The sequence below is a fragment of the Peromyscus maniculatus genome, chromosome 7, assembly GCF_049852395.1.
Source record: "Peromyscus maniculatus bairdii isolate BWxNUB_F1_BW_parent chromosome 7, HU_Pman_BW_mat_3.1, whole genome shotgun sequence".
Classification (NCBI taxonomy): Eukaryota; Metazoa; Chordata; class Mammalia; order Rodentia; family Cricetidae; genus Peromyscus; species Peromyscus maniculatus.
In genome coordinates, this window is record NC_134858.1 from 58,539,260 (window position 1) to 58,550,576 (window position 11,317).

An 11,317-nucleotide genomic window follows, 5' to 3' on the forward strand; every position below is an offset into this window, starting at 1 on the left:
CCCTAGGTAGCTGAGGAAAATGGAGGGTGAAGCCCTTGCCACCCTCTGAGGAGAGTGAGATTGTGCTTAGACGAATTGGATCCAGGGAGAGATGGAAAAACGGATGAAGGCTGAAGTGATGGTTGGAGAAAGTCCAACGAGTGAGTTTGGCCTAAAGGATGCCTGGTGAAGTGGGTGTGGCAGATCCAGAGGCCTCGACAGTGAGGCTCTACCTGCAGAGACTTGAATGGGCAGAGAGGGGGCAGGTGGACCGGCTCCTTCCTGCCCCAGGCATTGCTCTTCTCGAAGAGGGGTGGGGCTGGAGGTCAGGCAGGTTCTCTCCACGGAGGTGGCCCTATGACCTTATGCCCCCTCAGAAGAACTCCTGGATGTGGCTTTTGTGGTCTGCCTTTCAGCGGCAGGTGGAGCCAGCCACATGCAGCCCTTCCTGAGGTCACAATGGCCCAGAGGAGAAGCAACCACAGAGCTGTAGAGCCGAGAAGACCTATGTAAATGAACCCAGGAAAAGTACACCTGGGTGAGAAGAATCCCTTGTCCGGGTTCTGAGGTAGGGAGGGGTCATCAGGGGGTGGGCAAAGGCTTGGGGCAATTCTAGATGCGGCAGAATGCAGCCCACTCACCAGGACAGAGCAAAGGTCTCTCCTGAGAGCCTGAATCTCATTGTGGCCTTGCCTCAATGTCAGGTGACCTGGCAAGTGACTTCCTTCTGAGGCTGGATTTGCTCCCCAAAGAAAGAGCGTACAGGGCCTGGCTCAGCAGGACTTCCTCCTCCAGACCGGAAGCCTGACACTTAACATGGGGGTCAAGGGCACTGGTGCCTACGGGCCCTGGAGGATGACACAGGACAGACACTGGCAAGAGGCCACATGATGCAGAAACCATGCCCAACCTACCCAGTTCCTTAGACCATTTTGTGTTTTTAAACAGTCTCATGTAGGCCAGGTGGATCTTGAACTTGGTATGGAGCTGAGAATGACCTTGAGCTTCTGATCCTCCTGCCTCTGGCTGATTGGTTCCTTTACTAAGATCCCACTGATTGCCATCATTGCCTTCCTGAGTGCTAGGATTTCGGGCTGCACCACCATGCCTGCTTGCCAGCACATCCCGAATCCCGCACCGGCAAGCAACTCTGCTGTTTGAGGTGGAACGCCAGCCCCCCCCCCCTCCTTTGCAAATCCCTCTGGGCCAAAGATGCAGAACACAGGCCCACACCAGACTCAGGCTGCTGACTCAGGCTACTCACCCTTGAGAGGTTCCAGGGAGTTCTGACGGCTTTGGGGAGAGAATAGACCCTGGTCTGCTCCCTCCCCATCCAGCTGACAGAGATGAGAGGTGGTAGATGGGAGAGTCTAGGGGGCCCTGGCCAGTGGCCACCCACCTAGTGCCCACGCTCCCCCAGCTGACTGAGCCAGGCTGCCTGCTTCCACATCCAGCCCTGTGATTTCCTGCTGTGCCATCTCTATGCCTCAGCTTCCATATCTAGAAGATGGAGCTAATAAGCCTTTCTCCCAGAAGATGCTGAACAACCATGGTTGCCAAGGAAAGCTCCCACTGGGTGTCTGATCAGGTGGTAAGCAAGTTACTTTTATGCACACAAACTGAACCCTAAGTCCCCTTTTGTCCCCCAGAAGCCTCTGCACATTAGGTTTGCCCACCCAGCCACTATGGAGGGATTGGCTCTGCATCCAAATGACTTGGAGAAAGCAAAAACACTATTATCAGAGATGCTTTCTGTAGGTCTTTACCAGAGAAGTGTCTCTTGAATTCATAGAGCATCAGAAACCACAGGTTGGAGCGCAGCGGTCCCTCCTGAGCCCCAAACCACCTCTAGGTGCTTTGGGGCTGAGGTTGTGACTATACAATGTATCCATAAACCCCTCTCCGCTCTTCTGAAGAGAAAGCCAGGGTGACATCCAAGTGGCAAAAATAAGTGAAAAAAAGAGCTAGAAGAACCCAGGGTTGGTTCTGTGTGGCCTGAGAGATGTCTCTCAATGGTGGACTCACCTGCTCCTCTTTCTGCCGGGTCTGAGCAGCCCTCCACACCCATCTCTGGCCATAGGCTGGTCCTCTGGAAGTCTACCCATCTAGGAGTAGGTGCGTCCGAGTTTACAAATCTGCCATACAGACCCTTTTCACCTAAGGTCTTTGAGGCACCTGGAGTTAGGAACAAGATACCATTTTCCCCACTTCACAGACAAAAACACTGATGCTCAGAGTTGGGGTATGACTTGCCTGATGTCTCTCGGATGAGAAACGGTTTTCGGATGGCAAGTCTGTTTGGCATCCTCCAACTCCACCCACCAAACTGAGTGTCTATCTTCAAATCAGGCTCTGCCACCTAGCCACACCTAGCCACATCCAGCCAATGCAACAGGGAAGGGTAGGCAATCTGGTCAAACCTAGACCTACAGCTGTGTGCTGGGAGGGGGGATGGGGTAGTTGAGAAACTTCCTAAGCCTTTACTCTATGGCCCCAAAGAGAGGGCTCTCACCCTGGTGTGTCTCTGTACCAAGAGACCACCGACTGACTAACTAGTGAATTAAACACACTAGTGTGAATATGTGTGTTTAGCATGGAACATGCAGAAAGTGGTACAAAAAGTGAGAAGCCACAGAAAGACAGGTAGTGAGAACCAGGCCTGCAGATGTGGCCCAGTAGGTAGACCACTTGTCTGGAAAGCATGAAGCCTTGTTTTATGCCCAGCAACACATAAACTGTGGAGAGATGGTGCACACCTTTATTCTGTCCCTCAGAAGGTAGAGACAAGTAGATAAATAGTTCAAGGTCATCCCTGATTAAATAATGAGTTTGAGGTTAGTCTGGACCCCATGAGACTCTATCTGAATCAATCAGCCAGTCAATCAATGGATCAACGAGTCAATCAATGGATCAGTCAATAACAGCCAGCCTCTTTCCCTGTCCTCCTCACTGTCCAGATCCTGGGCACTGGAGCACTTTTTGGAGATATCACTCTTACCAAACATTATACTGTCTTTCTCATTTACAAATCATGGCGAGGTTGTATATGTCCACATATGTGTGAGAGGATTCTTTTCCTCTCTCTTCACACAAATGGTAATGTGTCAAAATATAGTCACACACCAGACAACAATGTCACAATGGTCCATGTCTCTGACAGTCGTCTCATGAAATAATGATGGAACTGAAAATTCCCTGTCACCCGGAATCATCAAAGCCATCCTAAGGTTGAAACATGGTGCGTTCCTCACAGGTGCGTGGCAACTCTAATGTGAATAAACCCTCGCACCACCCATCCTGTTTAAACATAGCACACACGACTGTGGACAGTCTCTAAGAATTAATAATAATAGCAACCAGTCACGTTACTAACTTATGTATTTACTATGCAATGCTTTTATCATAATATCAATTTTTAATTACTTTATTTATTTGGGGTGGGGAGCACGTACCATGGTGTAGGTATGGAGGACAACTTCTGGGAGTCACTTCCCTCCTTCGGCCATGTGTGTTCCAGGGACAGAACTCGGGTCATCCGGCTTAGCAGCAGACACCTTTACTGGCTGAGCCAGCTTGCCAGCTCTTTTGAAATCATTTTGGAATATCTTCCTACTTTTAAAAAAAAATGCTTTTACAAAATAGTAATCCACACTGCGCCAGCAACAGCCTCACACATCTTGTGTTTTCCAGCATCTCTTGATTGATTTGTGTGAGCACATTCTATGATGTTTATACAATAGCTGTCTTGTGACGAAGTTCTCAGAACACATCCCCGTCACTAAGCAACGTGTGACTGCCGAACCTGCAGCCTTATGGGATTAGATTGAGACTCCTTTTCTTTCTTTAAAAGAAAAGGAACTGGCTTTTTTTTTTCTATTAATTTGTGTAGGTGCACATGTATTTGTGTGTGTGAACAGACGGATGCACGAGCACATATACGGATCTGTGTGTGGAAGCCAGGGGGCAAACTGGGTGTCATTCCTCAAGCTCCGTCAACCTTTTTGCTCTTTATTTCTTTTTCCAGACAAGGGCTTTCAGTGGCCTAGAACTTTCCAAGTAGGCTAGACTGGTGGCCCTTGAGTCCCAGGGACCTGCCTGGGCCCCTCTCACCAGCACTGGAATCTTAAGCAGGAACCACCAGTCTCAGGGTTGTTTTTGTTGCTGTTGTTTTAACGTGGGGATTCTGGGAAGTGAACTCAAGGCAAGCACTCTACACTCAGCTATCTCCCCAGCCCTTAAACTGGTTTGAAACAACAACTGGTCTTCAGGATGGTCCTGTGAGTTCATTAGGCACCATTGGGAAAGCTCCTACTCTGTGTGGTCAGTGAGGTCCTCTGTGCGGCCCTTTCCTCACGGCTGTGGAGAAACCGCTCGCAGGCACCACACTGGTGATTTACTTAGTTCCCTGTTGATAACCTCTGCGGTGAATGCCAAGCTCTTGCTCGCTCTTATAAATAATGCTGCGGTGAGCAGTGTCGTCGTACACACTTCCCACTTTTAGGACTGTGTGACATGGCCCTAAAGCAGGGTGTGCCGGGCCTCGGGGAAGGACACATGCAGCCGGAGCAGATGTTGCCCAGTGGTTCTCCCCAGAGGTGCCCCTGCCTCCCACTCCTGCCCACCTCCTGCCAGCCAGCGCCTGTGCCCTCACCCTCAGCCCCAGAGTGCTGCTGCGCCTTTGATCTTTCTCAATCTGATGGTTGAAAGAGGGTCTCTTATTGAAGTTTTAATTTGCATTTCTTTTATGAGTAAGGCTGAGTAACTTTTCATAGGTTTGAGGGCCATTTATGTACTCTTTCGAAAGCTGTCTCCCTATATCGGGCCTATTTTTTAATTGGCTTGTTGGCTCTTTCTTGTTGCTAGGCAAGAAAGCCCGTGCACTAAAGGAATGAGTCCTGTCTCTGTGACAGCAACAGCAGGTTTACTTCTCCTCTGTCATTTGTCGTTATTTGGGTCACACATTCCCTTTGCAGCCTTCTTTAAACTTCAAAGGCTCAGGGCTGGAGAGAAGGCTCAGCAGGTAAGAGCTCTTGCTGTGCAAGCCTGAGGACCTGGGTTTGAATCTTCTGCACCCACATGAAAAACCAGGGGTGGCTGTGTGCACCTATAATCCCAGTGTTGGGGTGGGGTGGGAGATCAGAGGCCGAAGGATGCCTGGGGCTTACTGGCTGCCAGGTTCAGTAAGACATGGTGTCTCAAGAGAAGAGGGTGGGGACTGACAGAGAAGGACATTGGACATCCTCCTCTGGTCTCAGGTCACAAGCACAAATTCAAAAACTTCGGGGAAGAAAAATAAGTTCAATTCCGAATTCCCAGTGAGTGAGGTCTTCCCAGTTGTTTCCTTCGCTATAAATTAGATGGGGGCTCTGTAGTTCCCTCATCTGAGATCGGGGTCTCATTTCTACTAGAGATGAAACCCCAGTGCTCTTGAGCGCTGAGAGGATGGGGGAGATTGAGCCAAGACAGGAACAGGGAGCCAGCAAGAGGAAGTGGAGCTAAGGACAAACAGCCAAAGTCTAAGCTAGACTGTGGCCGGCAAGCATTGCTCATGCATGGCAGTTCAGAGTGCCCACTACTCTGTACAGAGTACGGAGGTCCAGAGGGGGCTGAACATCCACGCTGTGGCAAAGGGGAGCTATGTCCCATCTCAGCTAGAGTCTGGCGGGGATGGTAGCTCTGGCTTCCAGCAACCCCTGATCCTGGCAGGTGGCTGAGGGAGACTTCCTAGGGTCTGACCAGCACACTGACAGACCCAGACATCATTCTGCAGGTGACTAGGCAGAGGTCACAGGCAAGAAAGAGGTGGTAGCAACAAGAAAGCCCAGAAAGGCCAAGGAGACAGGGAATGAGCTAGTCCATAACAAGAGCTCATGTTCACAAATCTCCAGTGCCTACAACTCTCCGCACACACTTGTCCATCACCCTGCCCACGTGCTCAGTCCTCTCTCTCCAGAAACACCGTGGCTGAGCACTAGAGCCCAGGAGAAAACAGCATCACTCAGCAGAAACACCCAATCCAAGTCCAGAGAGGGAACCTCAGCAGGGGATCCCTGTCTCCTCTCCCTGGTGCTGGATGGCTGAGCCTCCCTTACCAGACTGGTCCTTATGGCATCCTCACCGCACCTCTAGGCTCAGAGCTGGCCCCTAGTCTCCACTTGATTGTTTATCACATGAACCCAAGAAAAGCTTGCTGGTCCAGAAGCCCTGAAGGGGGAGGCACAGCACATATCCGGCCCGGGGGCAGGAAGCCCTGCTGCTAACTCACAGAGGCCAAGGAAGAAATGGGACCACAGAACATTGTGTCACTCAGAGATGCTCCATGTTCTAAGAGTGATGCCTCTCCCCAGGGCATCTGATGGACCTCCATTGTACCCCTCACTGGGCACTTCATGTGGCTTTATTAAAAACAATTTGTTGAATGAATGAATGAATGAATGAAGAATGTGATAACGAGAACTTGAGTTGCTTGGATACAGGCTACATCTGAACCACCAATATGCAATGTGGCAGGGTTTACTGATGTCCTTTTATTTTATAAAGCAAAATAGTCCCCATGGAAGATGCATGAGGGTGACACCTTCAACAAGATATTTGGACTGCATGCCTAAGAAAGGGGGCTTGGCTTCAGGAGCACTGAGCCTGTAGGGCAGGTGGGTATGCAGCTCTGGCCCAGCTCTGTGCTCTGTTCACAGCCTTTCCGTGGCTAGAACGAACAGTTACCTTGCATCTGCAGAGCTGGTGGCTGGTGGCTTATGCCCCAGAGCCAGGGTCTCCTCTCAGTTTGATTCCCTTCAGATGCCCAGTGGGAGAAGGCCCGGTGGGTAGAGCAGGTGGGTTCCAGGCCAGGTGAGAGGAAGAGGATCCTCCTGTAGAGTGTCATCAGCAAGGAAGAGGTTTGGGCAACACACCGTCTTACCTGAACCTGAGTGTGTACATCCGTCTGGCTCACCTTCTGCATCTCCATGACGCAACCTCTCCCTCCTGTTTCAGTGACTCACCAGCCTGGCCAACAGGATACAAGGACCATCTTTTCTGGAAGCGAGCACTGGGAAATGCCAGCCTTGACCGGTTCTCTTCTTGGCACAGAAGACCTGCCATCTGCCACCCAGTGTCTCTCCCTGGATACCAGTCACGTCAGTTGGCGGTGACCTGTCCCCTACCCTGCTCAGCACAGGAGGCCCTCCCTAATTTCTTGGATTAATTTGAATTGACTGCGCTGAATTGAATTGACGTGACCCTAATGGAAGTGAATAGAATTGAGTGGCAGATTCCAGGCTCCATCAGAGCCCACAGACACACAGTTTTGAGTGTCAGTCCACAAAACTGCACGATGATGTTGAGCCGTGGTTTCTATTTTCTCCTTGAAGGAGTGAGTGGATGGGAGTGGATGCTGGGGACTAAGAAGAGAGACCACGGGACTTAAAGGTGACTTTAAGATGACTCCCCCTGGAAAGCATCCCTTTCCAGCACCTCTTCCTCCTGCCTGTTCTTTCAACTCGAGTGTCCAAACTCCCCAGTTTGGACAAACGCCTCCTCCTGGAGGCTCCACAGAAACCTGTGAGGGCCCTTCAGCCTGGATGCCATGTCCACAGGAACCTGTGAGGACCCTTCCTTCAGCCTGGATGCCATGTCCATGTGCGTTCTGGTCAAGGATGGCCGAGTGCTAGGTCAGACCCAGGGAGACAGGCATGGAGTGTCAGCATCCCGGAGTGAGTAAGGAAGTCCAGGCCGGGGATGCTACCAGGTGAAGCCAGCTGTATTAGCCAGGGTTCTCTGGAGGAACAGAGCTGAGAGAATGAAAATATATAGCTGTCTACCTACGGAAAGTCCAAGAATCCAGTAGTTGTTCAGTCCATGAGGTTGGATGTCTTAGCTGGTCTTCAGCATACACCAGAACTCCAAAGAAATAGGTTCTAATACCAGTGAAGGAACGGACTGGCCAGCAAGAGTGAGAGCGAGCAGGCAAAGAGCAAAAGCTTCCTTCTTCCAGGTCCTTTATATAGTCTGCCAGGAGGCAGTGTGGCCCAGATTAAAGGTGGATCTTCCCACCTCAAAAGATCTTGATTAAAGGTGGTTCTTCCTATTTCAAATGATTTAACAAAGAAAAAAACCCCTCACGGGTGGACACAGCCGCTTGGGTTTTAGTTAATTCCAGATGTAGGCAAGGTGACAGCAGGAATTGTCACTACAGCTGCCGACCCCAGGGTCCAGGTTCTTGTCCAGGAAGAGCCATCAGAGAGGATTGTAGCTAGAGTTTTCCTGCCTTGCCCACAGTCAGGACAAATCTTTGTCACCCGCCAGTCCCACAGCCGCTCAGACCCAACCAAGTAAACACAGAGACTTATATTGCTTACAAACTGTATGGCCATGGCAGGCTTCTTGCTAACTGTTCTTTTATCTTAAATTAACCATTTCCATAAATCTATACCTTGCCACGTGGCTGGTGGCTTACCGGCGTCTTCACATGCTGCTGGTCATGGCGGCGGCTGCAGTGTCTCTCCGCCTCAGCCTTCCGCTTCCCAGAATTCTCCTCTCTCCTTGTCCCACCTACTTCCTGCCTGGCCACTGGCCAATCAGTGTTTTATTTATTGACCAATCAGAGCAATTTGACATACAGACCGTCCCACAGCAGAGGATGCTTCCCTTCTGGAAAGCCACACACCCCCTTCTGGGCCTGCATGTTTTTATTTCAGTGGCTGGGCTTGCTCCCTCCAAGGTGCGGCCTCTATTTCTCCCCACTTCACTACCTCTCCGGGGTACACCCATCCCCTTTGACATCTCGTTAGTTACTTCCCCCACCTTGGCCTAGTCAACCCTGCTCCAGATTCCTCTGGGCTGCATAGACATCCTGAGACTCAGCCTCCCTCCTTCCCGTGGGCCTCGGGCTACCTTTGGCTCTCCTGGCTCTCCTCTGGCTCTGGAGAAGGTAACAGCGTCTACTCAGATGTGGGATCCCAGAGCAGCGTGGGCTCAGCCTCTCCTTTGCCCTCCATGACCACTGCACCCCAACCCCCGTGGATTTGACACACACGCCCTAGTCAGCTTCTTTGGCTCAGTTCCATGCCTGCCACCTGAGCCTGTCCCTTCCTGGATAACTGCGGTGGCCTTCTAACTTCCCTTCCCACACTCCCTGAGGCCCCTTGTGATTTGTTCTTCACCTGCTGCCTGAACCATGGTGCTAGAATAAGGCATATTATTCTATATTAGCAGCCATGGCCTTACAAGCTAACAGTCATTTCTCATTATTTTGGAGTCAAAGACCCAGGTCCCTCGTGCCAGATAAGCTTCTTTCTGCCGTGGCCAGAACATTTCCATATGCCAGCTCCTAAATCTAGAATGATCTTCCTTCTCCCCTTCCTATAGTTAACTCCTATTCTCCCTCCAGCCCATGCTTTCAATGTCAAGGAAGCCTACCTTGACCTCCCTAACTAGGTCAGCCTCCTCCCTAGTCCCAAAGTAACGTGCCATTCATGATGCCAATCCCAGCTAAAACTATACATTTACTGGTGTGTCCATATGACTAACTTTTGTCTTCCCGCCTAGGCTGGAGAACAGGAAGGGGTTCTGAGCTGGTCCACTATCCTTCTGTCAGGGGTCAGCCCTGTGTCTAACACAGCAGGGGCTCCATGAGAAATGACTGGAGAATGCAGAGATGAGAAATGAAGGAGTGGATAAGCGGATGGTGAAGGCAAGCGAGAGAGAGGGGGCCCATGTCCTGTCAGTGTCCTCTTTCCCCCCTCTGGGTCCCCTAGCCTATAACTCACTGCTCTCCTCCCCACATCCAGTTAAATGCCACCCCTTGCAAAGCTCAGCTCATGTTAAGTTCCAAGAAACAGCCACCATGAGGAGGAAAGGCTGGATGGCAACATCAAAGCTCCTCTTCGCTCAGAATGGGGACCCGCTCGATTCCACATGGCCCAGAGGTTTCTGGTAGATGGCAACCAAGCAATAAAGGTATATATCCTGGTTATATTTCCAGAAACAGAACCTAGCCCACTCACAGTGTGTGGGGGAGTTGAGGGGAGGAGCTTGAGGGGAGCCTAGAAGCTTCCAATTGCTGTCAGACCTATTGAACTCACACCTCACTCACCATGGGAATCAGCTGGGAAATTCACCAAACACACACAGTGGAGCTGATCCCCAGCTGCCCACAGCCAAAGCATGGAGTGGGTGACATCCCCAGCCTGGACACTGTTACTCCGGGAGGGTCCATCACCCTTGTTTATAAAGGTGACTTTAAGGAAAAGGGAAGGAGAAAGGGAAGTCAAGATGGGGACGGGCTAAGCAGACAGTGCCTCTGTGACTGACAGCCTGGTGTAACAAACACCAAGGGCAGCATCGGGGCAGTCCCCACGGTGAGGAGAGACACCAAGTCTCTCATTTAACCATCAGTTCATGAGTTCCTGGAGTCCCACAACAGTGCCCAGGAGCACACCGGCACATGACCTAATCAGTGACACCATAGCCGGGCCACACAGAACTTTCAAACTCCTCTAGTCTGCCCCACAATCAGTAGAGAAACTGAGGCCAAAAAGGGCAACAGACTTGCTCTGGCAAATGAAGAACCTATTGGGGGCCAGCCAGACCAAAGGGTGAGCGTCAGGCCAGCAAGAGACCCTGCCTCAAAAAACAAACTAGGTGGTGTCCTGAGGAACAACACTCAAAGTTTCCCTCTGTCTTACACACACACACACACACACACACACACACACACACACACACACACAAACTATGTTGGTCTGCAGACAACACCCATGTATGCACACTCACAGATATGCACAGTAGTCCTGGTAATTGTTATCGTTTACATGGAACAAATGAACCTTTTAAATGTTCCTCCCCTCAGCATGCCATGTCTTTTCTGACCACTGGAGAGACCAACAGGGTCTCGGGGTGGGGTCAAGGTGGCAGTCCTACTGTAAGTGGCCCCGGAGAGAATGGAGTCGGGAGAAGCCTGCTGCACCTGCTGTGCTGTGAATCCATTTGGCTACCTTCAGGATGAGGCCTCGCCAAGCTCAAGGCCAGTGCTGTCATGGTCTTGGATCTTGGGAGCGATGGCCAGCTCCTTTAGGCTCAGTGAAACGCCTCGTTTGCAATGGAATTGGCAGTGACTAACGCCGCATAACAGCTACAGTAAAACAGATCATGGGAAATGTAATGGTCCGTGGTCAGCAATCACTGAATTATTTATGTCATTCTTGCCTCTTCAGAATTCTCTCCCACTTTCCCCCCAGCACTGCAGCCCTGGTCTGGCTGTCTGCAGACTGCTGAAGACCAGGACCGCAAAGAGACAGGGACCCAAGAGCACAGAGGCTGGAGGTTTCTGAGTAACCATGGG

The 11,317-nt window shown here is 51.0% G+C and overlaps 1 long non-coding RNA gene across 1 annotated transcript; it reads left to right on the forward strand.

Annotated features, from left to right (window-relative positions):
* Window positions 1-469: 469 nt before the first annotated feature.
* On the forward strand, window positions 470-7,279 carry LOC121831108 (uncharacterized). The gene is made up of 2 exons (XR_006074505.2): window positions 470-547; window positions 6,970-7,279. It is a non-coding gene; the product is annotated as an uncharacterized LOC121831108 (long non-coding RNA).
* The last annotated feature ends 4,038 nt before the right edge of the window (window positions 7,280-11,317 follow it).